The sequence below is a fragment of the Capricornis sumatraensis genome, chromosome 16, assembly GCF_032405125.1.
Source record: "Capricornis sumatraensis isolate serow.1 chromosome 16, serow.2, whole genome shotgun sequence".
In the NCBI taxonomy this organism is placed as follows: Eukaryota; Metazoa; Chordata; class Mammalia; order Artiodactyla; family Bovidae; genus Capricornis; species Capricornis sumatraensis.
Window position 1 is genome coordinate 71,577,116 of NC_091084.1, and position 15,758 is coordinate 71,592,873.

A 15,758-nucleotide genomic window follows, 5' to 3' on the forward strand; every position below is an offset into this window, starting at 1 on the left:
GGAGAGTAAGAATCAGGATTCTGATGCTTGGCTGTGCCTGCCGACATGGCAGTAGGGACCTGCTGGAACAACTCAGACTTGAAGGTGGCTGCCAATCACACTGAGAAATGAACCATTACTTTGCCCTTTATCTGCAGCGTTGACCCTTTGAGCAGCTTCATTCTGACCCTGGAAGATTCCAGTGCATTCAAAGCCTCTCTATTCTGATGTCAGCCATCACCAGGTTCTCTATAGTTTTCCCTGGGCTCACAGGTTGATAACTTACTTGGCATAGGGATGGCATATTCAGTAGGGACACATTTTTCTATTCGTCTTTCTGGATTATTTACAAGTCATAAAATAGAACCATGCATTTCTGCTATGCCTCAGCATTTTCAAATATTTTCAAATGTATGTGGGTTCTTTTTTTTTCATCTTTTCAAGAAAAGTGAGACTCTAAAAGCTAACAATTTTCAGATTGTTTCATCAAATAAGAATCAGAGCCAAAAGTCAATCCCAGATTTTCTGAAGTCTTTTGAAGTCCCACAGCTTCAAGACTTTTCCATTACAATCCAGACTCTTCAAAATACAGGCTTGATGGAGAGGTTTGAGGGGTAAGAAATTACACCTTCATAATACATAACACTTCATAATTTAAACAGTTATAAGTTATTTTTTTGAGTAAAACTGAGGTACTAATCTCATACACGTTTTTCCATTTTGTCTTTCCAACCATCTGATATTACTATTATTGTGCTTGCTGTTGTTATTGACAGTTTTACGTATAAGCTTTGGACAGGACTTAAAAACAAGTTGCAAAGGAAATTTAAAAACTAGATTCTATTAAAATATAGCACCTGCTGCTATGAAAACACCTGGCTTCCAAGGTACGTAAGATATGGAGAAATGTTTACCATATTTCTTAAGATTCAAGGGGGACTGAAATAGGTAGCACTGTGTGTATGTTCAGTTGCTCAGCCATATCCGACTCTGCAATCCGATGGGCTGTAGCTGCCAGGATACTCTGTCCATGGAATTTTCACAGTAAGAATACTGGAGTGGTTTGCCATTTCCTTCTCCAGGGGAATCTTCTGGACCCAGGAATTGAACTTGCATCTCCTGCATTGCAGGAAGATTCTTTACAGCTGTGCCACCTGGGAAAAATCACTACTATGTTTACCATAACTGATATAGGACAGAAATCATGATTTAAAAATCTGGATGCATATTGTACAAGTGTGTGTGCATGTCCACGTGTGTATATGCGTGTGTCTGGGTTAAACGTATAACACCTCAGCAATTAATGTGTTCACATTAGACAAAAGAGGATACATACCTTTACAATCTCCTTTATTCTTCAGATACCATGGAAGACATGGTGGATGCCTCTGCAATCCTTATCAAAGAATTTCAAGTATGTACAAAGGTATGCATTTATGGGATAGGCAAGTGGTTCTAATCAGGAGTAATGTTGTTCTCCAAGGGACATTAGGCAAATGTTTGTAGACAGTTTTAGCTGTCACAATTGAGAGTGCTAAAGGCATCTTATTGGTAGATGCCAGGGGTACTACAATGCATAAATCTGACCTCCACAACAAATCATTTTCCAGGCCAAAATGTCAGACTCTGAAGTTGAGAAACCCTGGGGCCTGGGCAATTGAGAGATAGAAGCAAAGTGCCATGGTTTGGCTATTAGTAAAAATATTGCAAACTTTTACCCACTGCTTACTGGCCCAATAGATGGGGCTCCAAAGGAATTTACTATGTGCAAAGGTAAATAATAAGCATTATAGATTAGAGGACATTTAAGTCACCTGCCAACTATATACATCCAAGAGATGAAAGAGTTTAAGTAAACTAAAAGGAAGGTAACACCGAAAACAATATTACTGCACAAACTTAACTAAAAAAAAAATATGATCAGAAACTATGGAAGAAATCAAATTAGTAAAGACATGCTGTTATTTTCAAATGAAGAGGGGTTTTCAGATAGCAGTGGTAAGTGTTAGTCAACATGGCTATAGCCATTTCTTACTTTGTTTGATTTCTATGAGGATAAGGAAACGGGGCACTGAACAGTCCTTGGAGAGAGAAGGAAAAATATTTGTTTCCTTCTCTCTCATTTATTCCCTTTTCCTTGCTCTAAGCCTTGCATTAATAAAGCACAGAAGGAAGAAGAAGCCAGGACTAAAGATATTTGAATGCATCCTCCTTCCCATATAAAACCTATAATTTTCTGAAATTTTCAGAAATGCATTACTTCTTTTTCCTTTTGACTGCCTGTGTTGAAATTCACAGAAACCAACAAAAGACATCATGAAGTCTCCAGCATGAATCATTTATTTGGACAAAATAGGGAGGCTATTTAAAAAAGGGCAGTAATTCCTTCTTGCTGTCAAAAGATAAAGGCTTACAATTTCCTGCTGAAATGTGTACAATACCTTGTAAATTGTGAACATGTAATCATCTTTGGAAAAAGAGGAGAAAAACACCAATTGGCAACATTTTGCCATAGAAGTGAATGCATTACTGCGAACCATAAATATTTTTAATTCTAGTCTTTAAAGGGAAGAGGATAAAGGGCAATTGTTCCATATCAGACAATAGTTTAAAGTCAACTAAAAAGAAGGTTAAAGTTAGAAAAGTGACCATAATAAAACTAGGTGCTCAAGTAAACTTCTGCCCTCTTTAGAACTTGGAGTCTTACCTAACAACATTAATGTGAGGTCTGTAATATTCCAGAGTGGCACAGAATGTGCAATTCAATTCCATCTGTCCTGAATATTACTGAGGAGAGCAAAGCTTCTTCTGGATGGTGAAAATTCTACTACTGAGAATATACCAAGACTGGCTGCAGTAATTACAATGAGCAAAATGATGTTTGTCCATGCAAACTGCCATGTTTTTATATTGCTCCCTGTCCTCCAACAGTGAATTGTAAGTGAACATTTGCAGTAAGAAATTATATTTGTACACTGTCATTTGGGAATCGTTATCAGCCTTTAAACCACTATTATTGGTGTCAGTGGTAGCGCTTTGTGGATACTCTGTGGCCTTTAAAATCTTTCCCTGCAACAATGAAGACAATCTTATTCAAAATGGCCACTGAGATCATACTTAGACTAGAATGAGAATCAGGATTTCTTTTTGAAAATTATCTGCCTTCCTTTGCTTAATTAAAAAAAAAAAAAAACAAGCAATTTTAATCTGATTGATTTCTGGAGTTCTGAGGCAATATTAGGAAGTGGGTGGTTTGCTTTTAAAGAATGCCCACTTCTAATTTCAGCCCTGAGTTTCAACTCTCCTTCCTGCTTATCCCTCTATTTTGACACTTAGATAGCAACTCATTAGGGCTTCCCAGGTGCCTCAGGGGGTAATGAATCCACCTGCAATGCTGGAGATGCAGGCAGATGTGGGTTTGATCCCCGGGTCCGGAAGATCCCCTGGAGGAGGGCAAGCAACATACTCCAGCGTTTTTGCCTGGAGAAACCTGTGGACAGAGGAGCCTGGCAGGCTACAGTCCATAGGGTCACAAAGAGTCGAACACGACTGGAGTGACTGAGCACACATGCTGCTGCTGCTGCTGCTGCTGCTAAGTCGCTTCAGTCGTGTCCGACTCTGCGCGACCCCATAGACGGCAGCCTGCCAGGCTCCCCTGTCCCTGGGATTCTCCAGGCAAGAATACTGGAGTGGGGTGCCATTTCCTTCTCCAATGCATGAAAGTAAAAAGTGAAAGGGAAGTTGCTCAGTCATGTCTGACTCTTAGCGACCCCATGGACTGTAGCCTACCAGGCTCCTCCGTCCATGGGACTTTCCAGGCAAGAGTACTGGAGCGGGGTGCCATTGCCTTCTCCGAGCGCATATGAGCAACCCATTATCACAAGACTCATTTCTTTTCCTACTTTCATCTCCTCCTCTCATTAATTGCAGAGCCATTTCTTAATCTCATGAAACATCACACGTACAAATTACAAAATCCAGACTGTCTTTATAATGCTTCTATCTTATAACAGTAAACTCCACTTGGTCCTTTCAAACCCAGAACTGCTTCCTTTGTTTCACCCTTAGGAAACCAAGTTCAAACTATCAGAAAGGACTGTGAATCCCTACAGCTTGCCAAAGCTATCAAGGAGATGAAAGAATGACAAAACTAAAATGTCTCTGGTATGATGCCTATTATATAGTCCTCATTAACTTCTGAAAGGATATTTGAAAATTTAAAAGACTAAATTTTTGCATTCAGGTTGCTCAAGAGACATAAACTTGTGAAAAAACAGTTAGCAGTACAAGAGGATGCCGAAGGGACCAAGTGAATCACAGAGATTATATAAACCAGGGAGATCAGACAAGGGAGCGAGGGCATGGTCTTGGAGGACCTTCATCTTCCAAGCAACTGAAATTCACTTATGACCTATGTTTAGGGCAGAGGGAGGGATCTTTTATGTCATTTGATAAAGATCTCAGAAGAGTATAGAATTAGAATCTTCCCAATTTTCTATCAAAGGACTAGTTCAATCATGAAGAAAATGCCTCATTTTACTTCATAAAATAAAATCTCTCTGATTTCTAGTATGATGTATAGGTGTGATTCATGAGCAAAGGAGCGTAATCATATTTTCACGGGTGCTATTTCAAGGGAGGCGAGGGAGATTTCAGTTGAAATTGAAGAATTTAAGTCTGCAGCTCCTGCTGCTTGGAGGGGACACATAGCCACAGGAGATGAGCCTATTAATTACAGCCAGAGAAGGATGTAACCCTCGATAAAGGGAATTCATTCCTCTCTACAGTCATGTCCCGTGAAGAAGCCACAGGATGCTATGGAAACATAGTGATCTTTAGGGTGTGATTCAGAAATGTGTAAGAAAACTTTCACTTGATCAGGGTTGCAAGAGCATTTGATACTAGCTGACTTTTGCCAACCTCCTCTAAGAGCTTCATTTGTCTCTTTTCCTCTATAGTGCTGTTGTAGCCACAGAGAGCAAGGTTTGGCAGTTACCTAAGCATGGGAGGTCACTTGTGGTTGCCAGCAACATGTGACCATCTAAAGAGGTAAAAAAAAAGCTTGAAACACTGATAACACTGCTGCTCAAACTGAGCTCTCAGGGGTAAATGAGATGAGGAAACTATGGTTAGATTCATGCATATGTTTCTATGCATGTTTTCACATCTATGGAAAATTCACAGACAAATATATTTAAAGATTGCTAACACCACCTGTTTCTAGAATATACGTATATGTATATGTTGATAGGAAAGGATTCTGAGTTAGAGACTTTTTCTAAAAAAAATTGTGTATTTTATACTATATGGCAATCATATGTTAGTTCTAAAAAAAAAAAAAACTTAAATGTATGCTCAACTGATTCCAAAGTAATTACTCCTGACATATTTTAGTCTAAGTTAATGTATTTTGATGCTAACTAGACTATGTTGCAATATCTAATGCCATATAATGGAGTAAGAAATGGCAACCCACTCCAGTATTCTTGCCTGGAAAATTCCGTGGACAGAAGAGCCTGGCAGGCTACAGTCCATGGGGTCACAAAGAGTTGGACATGACTGAGCAACTGAGAAATGCCACACAAATATTTGCCAGATTCATTAAGGCCAAAATAAGACTACTAAGGAAGATGGAGAAGAAGCTAAATAGCTAGGCTTCTAGCATCAAAACAGACCAAACACATAAGTGATGTATTTTTTATTCCTTTCCACTTTCCTTTAAAATCAAATCTCAATCCAGAGTTTTTTCTGACTCCTGATGGCCGGATAGGCATCAGCTCATCTTCAGGTTCCCGACACTGCCCACAGCCTACGTCTTCTGTTTCTGGCCTGGCCTCACATAGCATGATGTGCCAGAATGATCACACCACCGAGCCTGCACCCTCCCCCTCCCCCATGGCGTGACTTGCCTGGCCTCTGGCAAATGCCCAAGGAGAAGATGAGGGTCCCTATGACATGTCATGATCCCCCTTTCTGCAGATACACATAATGCCCTTTGACTCCTCTGCTGTTTCTTCCTGGCCATCTCATCCTGCTGCAACTAGACCACCTTTTGTAAAACTTGACCAGGAGATAAATCCATGTTCTCAAACAGCCTATAATGAAGTTTTCCTATGATAAAACTGGTAGACTACAGAGAAATAGGGAGGCACACCAGAAAGGGCACTGGCTTTCCAATCAAATCAAGCTGGCTTATGTCTTTGCTTCCTCCTCTCTCTAGGTATAGACATGTTGGGACAAATTAACTTCTTGACTGTAGTTTTCTTAGAAATGAAATGGACAAACCTCTATGGCCGATTGTAAGGTTGGCCCAAGCGAAGCAGTACAGATTTGCTTTTTTGTTTTCTGAACGGATGAGATCATATTTTGCAACTTATTGTCCTTCAACAACTTCTTACTGTGCTTTGATAAAAAATAAAAATGAAACCTTGCACAAAGTCCAGTCACTGCCATCTCCCTGCTCCTCTGACCTCACTCAGGGCACTCTTCAATCATAGTCATGCCCTAATTACCAGTCTTTGGATTCCTTTATCTTTCCCTTTGCTCTGCCCATGGCTGACTATATCTCATCCTTCCAATCTCAGTTTTAATAGCACCAAAGTGATTGTTCTGTCTAAATAATTCATTTCCATCATTTACATAACTGTACCCCTTTTGCTTGTTTGCTTACATTTACAAAATTTTAATTTATTTATGAACGAACTTTTTGTTTTCCTATTGTTCTCTATCTTGCCAATCAGACTATAAGCAATGTAAAGGTCTTCCCCCCCCTCACCCTGCCCCGCCCCAGAAAAACATACTCAGCATTGAGCAAAATGTTTAGCTCATGGTTACCATTCATTAAAGACTTACTGAGTGGATCAGTGTATGATAGAAACTTTAAAAGGGGATTATAGTAATAAATTTAAGCAATATATGGATAAGCCCAACTGATGGATAATTTAATAATGAACTTTCAGTTATCTGTGGAAAAGGTTGTGAAATAGGAGCAAAGAAAAGTGACAGGTATAGAGAGATGCTAAGAAAGACTTCAGTATTCGGGAATTTTGCTGCCTGTAAGTCCTATCATTTATCCAGAATAAGGAGTGAATCTTCCACCACTTGGTATTCACCTAATGTAGAACCCAAATATTATGATTAAAATGGTAGCTCATTATATTCTTAAGAAAGAAAAAAATGATGGATATACTTGCAGAGAAGTATAAATATAAATGAATTTTGAGATAGATGAAATTAGGGAAGGCATTTAAACCTGTTCTCACCATTTTTAGATAAATAAACAGACCTAGAGAACATTACTTAAATAAATCCATCCAGAAAATTAATTTAAAAAATACTATGAGGATCCAGGTATCTTAACTTCTAGTCCAAGTGTTCTTTTTTTGTGTGTGTGTGTATCACAGCAATTTATACAAATTATGTTGTTTGCTTTCAGATTTTGTTATAATATTTGGAATAAAATTAATCTGACTTAGAGGCTTTATAAGTAGCTGAGGAAAGAGAGATGTGAGAAACAAGAAAGGGAAAGATATATTCAACTGAATGCAGAGTTCCAGAGAATAGCAAGGAGAGATAAGAAGGCCTTCTTAAATGAACAGTGCAAGGATGTAGAGGAAACCATAGAGTGGGAAAGATGAGATCTCTTCAAGAAGATTGGAGATCAAGGGAACATTTCACGCAAAGATGGTCACAATAAATGACAAAAGTAGTAAGGACCTAACAGAAGCAGAAGAGATTAAGAAGAGGTGGCAAGAATACACAGAAGAATTATACAAAAAAAGATCTTAATGACTCGGATAACTATGATGGTGTGGTCACTCACTTAAAGCCAGACATCCTGGAGTTTGAAGTTCAGTGGGCCTTAGGAAGCACTGCTATAAAAAAAGCTAGTGGAGATGATGGAATTCTAGCTGAATTATTTCAAATCTTCAAAGATGATGATGTTATATGCCAGCATATTTGGAAATATCAGCAGTGGCCACAGGACTGGAAATGATCAGTTTTCATTCCAATTTCAAAGAAGGGAAGTGCCAAGCAATGCTCAGACTACCGGATTGCTGTACTTATTTCGCCTGCAAGTAAGGTTATGCTCAAAATCCTTTAAGCTAGTTTCAGGTGTATATGGACTAAGAACTTCCAGATGTACAAGCTGGGTTTTGAAAAAGACAGAGGAACCAGAAATTAAATTGCCAACATTTATTGGATCATAGAGAAAGCAAGGGAATTCCAGAAAAACATCTGATTCAGTGACTATGCTAAGGCCTTTGATTGTGTGGATTACAACAAACTGTACAAAATTTTTAAAGAGATGGGAATACCAGATCAATTTACCCATCTCTCGCAAAACCTGTATGTGGGTCAAGAGGCAACAGTTAGAACCTTACGTGGAACAACTGACTGGTACAAATTCGAGAAAGGACTAAGACGAGGCAGTGCATTGTCACCTTGGTCATTTAACTTCTGTGCAGAGTACATCATCGAAACACTGGGCCGGATGAAGCACAAGCTGGAATCAAGATGGCTGGGAGAAATATCAATAACCTCGTATATGCAGATGATACCACTCTAATGGCAGAAAGCAAAGAGGAACTAAAGAGCCTCCTGATGAAGGTGAAAGAGGAGAGTGAAAAACTAGCTTAAAACTCAACATTCAAAATCTAAGTTCATGGCATCTGGTCCCATCACTTCATGGCAAATAGATGGGGAAACAATGGATACAGTGGCATATTTATTTTCTTGGGCTCCAAAATCATTGCAGATGGTGACTGCCGCCATGAAATTAAAAGACACTTGTTCCTTGGAAGAACAGGTATGCCAAACCTAGACAGCGTATTAAAAAGCAGAGATGTTACTTTGCCAACAAAGGTCCATCCAATCAAAGCTATGTTTTTTCCAGTAGTCACATATATATGTGAGAGTTGGATCATAAAAAAGCTGAGTGCTGAAGAATTGATGCTTTCGAACTGTGGTTCTGGAGAAGACTCTTGAAGAGATCCAACCAGTCAATCCTAAAGGAAATCAACTGTGAATATTCATTGGAAGGACTGATGCTGAAGCTGAAGTCACCTGATACAAAGAGCCGAGTCATCAGAAAAGACCCTGATGTTGGGTAAGAGTGACAGCAGGAGGAGAAGGGGATGACAGAGGATGAGATGGTTAGATGGCATCACTGACTCAATGGACGTGTGTTTTAGCAAACTCTGGGAGATGGTGAAAGACAGGGAAGCCTGGCATGCTGCAGGTCATGGGGTGGCAAGAGTCAGACACAGCTTACTGACTGAACAACAACAAATATTTATTGTAATCCCCCTTATAACATTCTTTCTATCTTCTTACTTACTATGCATGTCTCTTTCATTCACTTCACATATGAAATAGATATTGGGTAAAACTGAAAACAAACAACAAAAAAATCTTTTCCACTATAATGTGCTGCTGAGAGAACAGGCTTGGAAGCCAAAATCAAAGTGTGTTATGAACACTTACAGTGTTGGAAAATGATATCTCATTAATGGGCCATGATTCACCAAAATAAGCAGAAGTTTTTGTTTGTTTGTTTTAATTGAATGAAAGGAGCCTCATTACTTCCTGAATGAATCTTCCTTTAGACAACTATAATTCAGTACTAAAACATCATTAATTTATTGTGTTGACTTTTTGTGAAGAAGTTCTAAAAATCAAGGAATCAATTGTCTATCCTAGGAACATTTCATTTCTATGGAAAGCAAAATAATAAAATACAGTACAAAACATTTAATTCTTACCTTCAGCAAAAGTTCCTATATTTTGGTTTCTTCCATTAAATTAACAAAAAAAGTGTCCTTATATCTAAAGTCTGAATAAAGAACTCCTAATATAAAAAGTACTGAACAGCCAATTTCTTATAACAGCCAAGTACTTATACAGCCAATTTCAAAAGAAATGTGTGGCGCTTACACTTTGCTGGCAAAAAAAGAATATTTCAGGTAACTCAAATTGTATTTATATCTTATTGCAAGGGGAAGATTGACAATTGGATGGAAGTACTCCCAACGGGTCAATGCTTGCCTCTAAAATGCAAGCCTCAAAAATCCCAGTGGTTGAAATTCTGGTTTTCTTTCTGAATGATGGTATCTCTAGCTCATTTTTCTACTCTTTGCTTTTTAGATTCAGTTCCGGTCTCCCACAACTTAAAGCGACACTAACAGCAGCTCAACCAGCGATTACTGAGTTTGTCCTTCCCATGTGCTGATACCGGGCACCTAGGAGACCACACAGCCATAAAAGGGACGCTAGGAGAAGGAGATGACATCTAATGGAGGAGCTGACCTGCTTTCTGTCCTTCCACCACCTTCATCACCACAGCCAGCACCATTATCTTTACCATCATCATCATTTTCACCATGATGATTTTTGGGCTTCAAATACTAGCAGATTACTTAATCTCTTTGAAGTTAATAATATGAAAAATTTAAATGGACATTTAAGGTACCAAACTCCCAGGGTTGTTTTGAATATAAAGCACCTACTACCTTGTCTGGCTTTCCTACCACTGTTTATAGATTAGTTTATGCATTTGTTGACCAATTATTAGGTTAAAGCATTCTTACTCCCATTTAACTCTCTGATCAATCACTATGGGCTAAATACTTTGGCTACCATTGTAAAGGTGGGAATTCTGGAAGTACCATCTACCTTACCCAAGGTTTCATATCTATTAACTGTTAGCACAAACATTTAAACCTAGATCTGTGTGCTTCTAAAATAAGTCGTGGGTATAGATTATATTATTATGGAGTGTCTGACATTTAACTTTACAGCATTCTCAGAACTATGAAAGAACACAGGTAGTAAATCTGTCCAACTTTCTATGTTAAAGATGATTTTAGATCCAGGATATGGAGTTGATTGAATCCACTTAGCTTACATGTCTTCCCAAAGAAATATTTGGTCTTTGCTTATTAAGAAGTTCCTGAATCATATAATATCTTGTTACATACGAGGCAAATAACTGAAGATCAGAATTCTGTATCTTAGGTATAGAATATAAAGCCCAAACACTTTATGCCAGACTCAACTCTAACACTGAGCGTCGCCCTTGCAGATTAACAAAGTAAACATTTTTTAAAAAGAAATATGACTTTATAGATACTCAGATATTAAGAAATTAATATCTACCTCCTTCAAATGTCCATTACCATCAATCTTGTGACTCTAAGCGCCTAAAATGTATCCAAATTCATTCAGCAAGTGGTAAAACCTAATCTTTTTGTGGTTTATTAGAAGAAATAATCGAGAATTACATTAGGATTTGGAATCCTTAACAAACTCTGAAGGAAATACGTCAACTTAAGTGGTTTTAGAGGGATATTGTCCCAGGTAGTTTTATCACTTTAGGTACAAAGAAGAGGTCCATACATTTCCATACCATGGTATTTCTGAAAATATTATTAGAATAAATTTATTGCAATTTTAGGGAAACAATCATTTATAAGAATAAAATATTAATAGAAAATAAATCATAGAATTAATCATAATATCAGCCAAAAGCAAAACTTTTAAAAAAATATAGGGAAATGGGTAAAATCAAAGAAATGTCTAACTCAATCTTAGAATCTGAAGGATTTGTGATTCTATCATTCTTAAAGTCCCCTGTGAGCCAAAAAATTCTGTGACTTTTGACAGTGACAATATACTAGAGAATGCTAAAAGACATTGACTAAATTCATTCCTAGAATATGTCTTAAAGATATGTGTCAAGTTGTTTGCAGAGATTAAGAGGTCAAAGCTTTTTTTCTTCTTCTTTTTTGTTTTTCCCAATCCTGAGCCACAAGAAAATCAGCAAAAATACACATTCACCTTCAAGGAAATAAATACACTTTACTGTCAGATTCCAGGTTTGGTAAATTCACCTGCAAAAGAGATTTTACAGAAACTAACAATAAAGAACTGGCCCCTACACTCAACTGTATTAGAGAAGCTTTATTACAGAAGAGTTCATACAGTCATTGCTTCACTGATCTCCAGTAGCACATTGGGCACCACCCCTTAGCTTTCTGCCATAAGGGTGGTGTCATCTGCATATCTGCGGTGATTGATATTTTTCCTGGCAATCTTGATTCCAGTTTGTGCTTCATCCAGCCCAGGATTTCTCATGATGTACTCTGTTATAAGTTCAATAAGCAGGGTGACAATAGAAGCCTTGTGGTACTCCTTTCCCAATTAGGAACCAGTCTGTTTTTCTATGTCTGGTTCTAACTCTTACTTCTTGACCTGTATAGAGATTTTTTAAGAGTCAGGTAAGATGGTCTGGTATTGCCATCTCTTAAAGAATTTTCCACAGTTTGTTGTGATCCACACAGTCAAAGAGGAAACTTAAAGCTCAACATTCAGAAAATGAAGATCATGGCACCTGGTCCCATCACTTCATGGGAAATAGATGGGGAAACAGTGGAAACAATGTCAGACTTTATTTTGTTGGGGGCTCCAAAATCACTGCAGATGGTGACTGCAGCCATGAAATTAAAAGATGCTTACACCTTGGGAGAAAAATTATGACCAACCTAGATAGCATTTTCAAAAGCAGAGACATTACTGTGCCCACAAAGGTCCATCTAGTCAAGGCTATGGTTTTTACTGTGGTCATGTATGGATGTGAGAGTTGGACTGTGAAGAAAGTTGAGCACCGAAGAATTGATGCTTTTGAACTGTGGTGTTGGAGAAGACTCTTGAGAGCCCCTTGGACTGCAAGGAGATTCAACAACTCCATTCTAGAGGAGATCAGCCCTGGGTGTTCTTTGGAAGGAATGAGGCTTTAAGCTGAAACTCCAGTACTTTGGCCACCTCATGTGAAGTGTTGACTCATTGGAAAAGACTCTGATGCTGGGAGAGATTGGGGGCAGGAGGAAAAGGGGATGACAGAGGATGAGATGGCTGGATGGCATCACTGACTCGATGGACGTGAGTCTGAGTGAACTCTGGGAGTTGGTGATGGACAGGGAGGCCTGGCGTACTGCGATTCATGGGGTTGCAAAGAGTCGGACACAACTGAGTGACTGAAATGAACACAGTCAAAGGCTTTGGCATAGTCAATAAAGCAGAAGAAGATGTTTTTCTGGAATTCTCTTGCCATCATTTCATGGCAAATAAATGAGGAAACAATGGAAACAGTGACAGACTTTTTTTCTTGAGCTCCAAAATTATTACAGATTGTGACTGTAGCCATTAAATTAAGACATTTGTTCCTTGGAAGAAAAGTTATAACCAACCTAGAGAGCATATTAAAAAGCAAGACATTACTTTACTTTGCCAACAAAGGTCCATCTAGTCAAAGTATGGTTTTTCTAGTAGTCATGTACAGATATGAAAATTGGACCATAAAGAAAGCTGATCACCAAAGAATTGATGCTTTTGAACGGTGGTGTTGGAGAAGACTCCTGACGGTCTCTTGGACGGCAAGGAGATCCAACCAGACAATCCTAAAGGAAATCAGTCCTGAATATTCATTGGAAGGATTGATGCTGAAGCTGAAACTCTAATACTTTGACCATGTGATGTGAAGTACTGACTCATTGGGAAAGACCCTGATGCTGGGAAAGACTGAAGGCAGGAGAAGAAGGGGATGACAGAGGATGAGATGGTTGGATGGCATCACTGACTCAATGGACATGAATTTGAACAAGCTTCACCATTAACAGGGAAGCCTGGTGTGCTGTAGTTCATGGGGTTGGAAAGAGTCAGATGTGACTAAGCATGTGAACTGAACTGAAACAGCCATGAAATGGATTTTTCTGCTGACTTTTCTGGCTAATAAAATTAAGTCATAGCAAAGAACTCTGATATGTTGTCCATACAATCTCAAGAGGGATAAAACAACACAACACATTTTGTCCTAAGCAAGTAGAGGAAGAGAGAGGACCCAAGAGTATGTACTCATACATTTGGAAAGCTGAGCATTGACGTGTCAAAATAATATAATCAATTCTTTGTCACCCCAATTGAATGAATGTACAGAAATATATATGTATTTCCCACCCCTCCAATACATACATCATCATCCCAGTTATTTATTTATTCATTTTTTAACATACCAGGATTCAAGTCCTTTTAGATTCTGCAATGTTACCCTAGCAACCCCCTGGATGACTGAATTTCAGCAATTTACATGGCTCCTTTGGAAGACAATGCAGGTATCTTAAATTGTAACTGGATCCAAGTCCAACATTCTGTATTCTTTTCTCATGGCCCATTTAGGATAGTGGAGTAGACACATACCTCACTAACTTTTCTATTTATGCAAAACCAGCAGTCACCCTCTTACAGGACTCCACATTAATCTAAGATTTTATATTTGGTACAGAGTAAATATGGCCTCCTAAATTTAGCAATACTATTATTCTATGCCTTAAAATCTGAATTTTAAGTTTATTCCCTAATGCAGATTTTTTTCAAAGAGACTTTGTTGGTAAAGTAATGTGGGTTGTGTTATGTAATCACAGTTTCAGTTCAGTTCAGTTCAGTTCAGTCACTCAGTCGTGCCCGACTCTTTGTGACCCCATGAATTGCAGCACGCCAGACCTCCCTGTCCATCACCAACTCCCAGAGTTCACTCAGACTTACGTCCATAGCAGAGAAAGCAATGGCACCCCACTCCAGTACTCTTGCCTGGAAAATCCCACGGATGGGGGAGCCTGGTAGGCTGCAGTCCATGGGGTCGCGAACAGTCAGACATGACTGAGCGACTTCACTTTCACTCTTCACTTTCATGCATTGGAGAAGGAAATGGCAACCCATTCCAGTGTTCTTGCCTGGAGAATCCCAGGGACGAGGGAGCCTGGTGGGCTGCCATCTATGGGGTCACCCAGAGTCAGACACGACTGAAGTGACTTAGCAGCAGCAGCAGCAGCACATCCATAGAGTCAGTGATGCCATCCAACCATCTCATCCTCTGTCATCCCCTTCTCCTCCTGCCCCCAATCCCTCCCAGCATCAGAGTTTAAATGATCTAATTATCACTCTTTTAGGAAATCCATTGATGACAGAATCAAATAAGATTTTCTGCTTTTCATTACAAGCTACGGTTTTATTAGCTTTCATGCTAGCTAAAGATAGAATTTCAACTGGAATAAAGAAAGCTTGTATTACCTAGCAATATCTGATCTTTGTAGTTTAGAATTCCACCTGTCCTTGTTACTCGCAGCTAGAGTCACCATATTTTATTCCTGACTACACATTTTGGTAAAGCAGAAAGAAACTAAAGTCATAAAGGAGCATTATCACTTCACAAGGAAGGGATAAGCAGCAGGAAGATGAAAGCCAAACCAGTCAAGATCCTGCTTCCATGATAATGTATCTCTCTAGCTTTGAAACTGCCTCAGAATAGCTACTATACAGAGTAGTTTTGAAAGACATCTTTGAGGCATCACTGAGACTTTTTAAAGAGAAAGCATCTAGTAGAGTTAAACTCCTAAGAAATAAGACTTTACATCTGAACAATTTTGTTCTCATTTCTAAAGGGATGTAAAACATGGCAAGTAGGATATCTTGAAATATTTTTTCTACTTCACATTCATTAGAATCTTCTAATTAAGGCTTAGTTTCCTAAGTATCTAAGGCAAGTGCTTTTGTCAAAAGCTACCAGTGGCTCTTCATTCCATCAGTTTTCTCTAGGATATGTTAAATGATGATTAGAGATATAAACTAGTGCTTCTAAGAGAAAGAATGACTAGCAAGGAGATGGGCAGACTAACAGACTGGGCAAATCAAGGGCTCCATAGAAGCTAAGAAAGCCATCATTTACC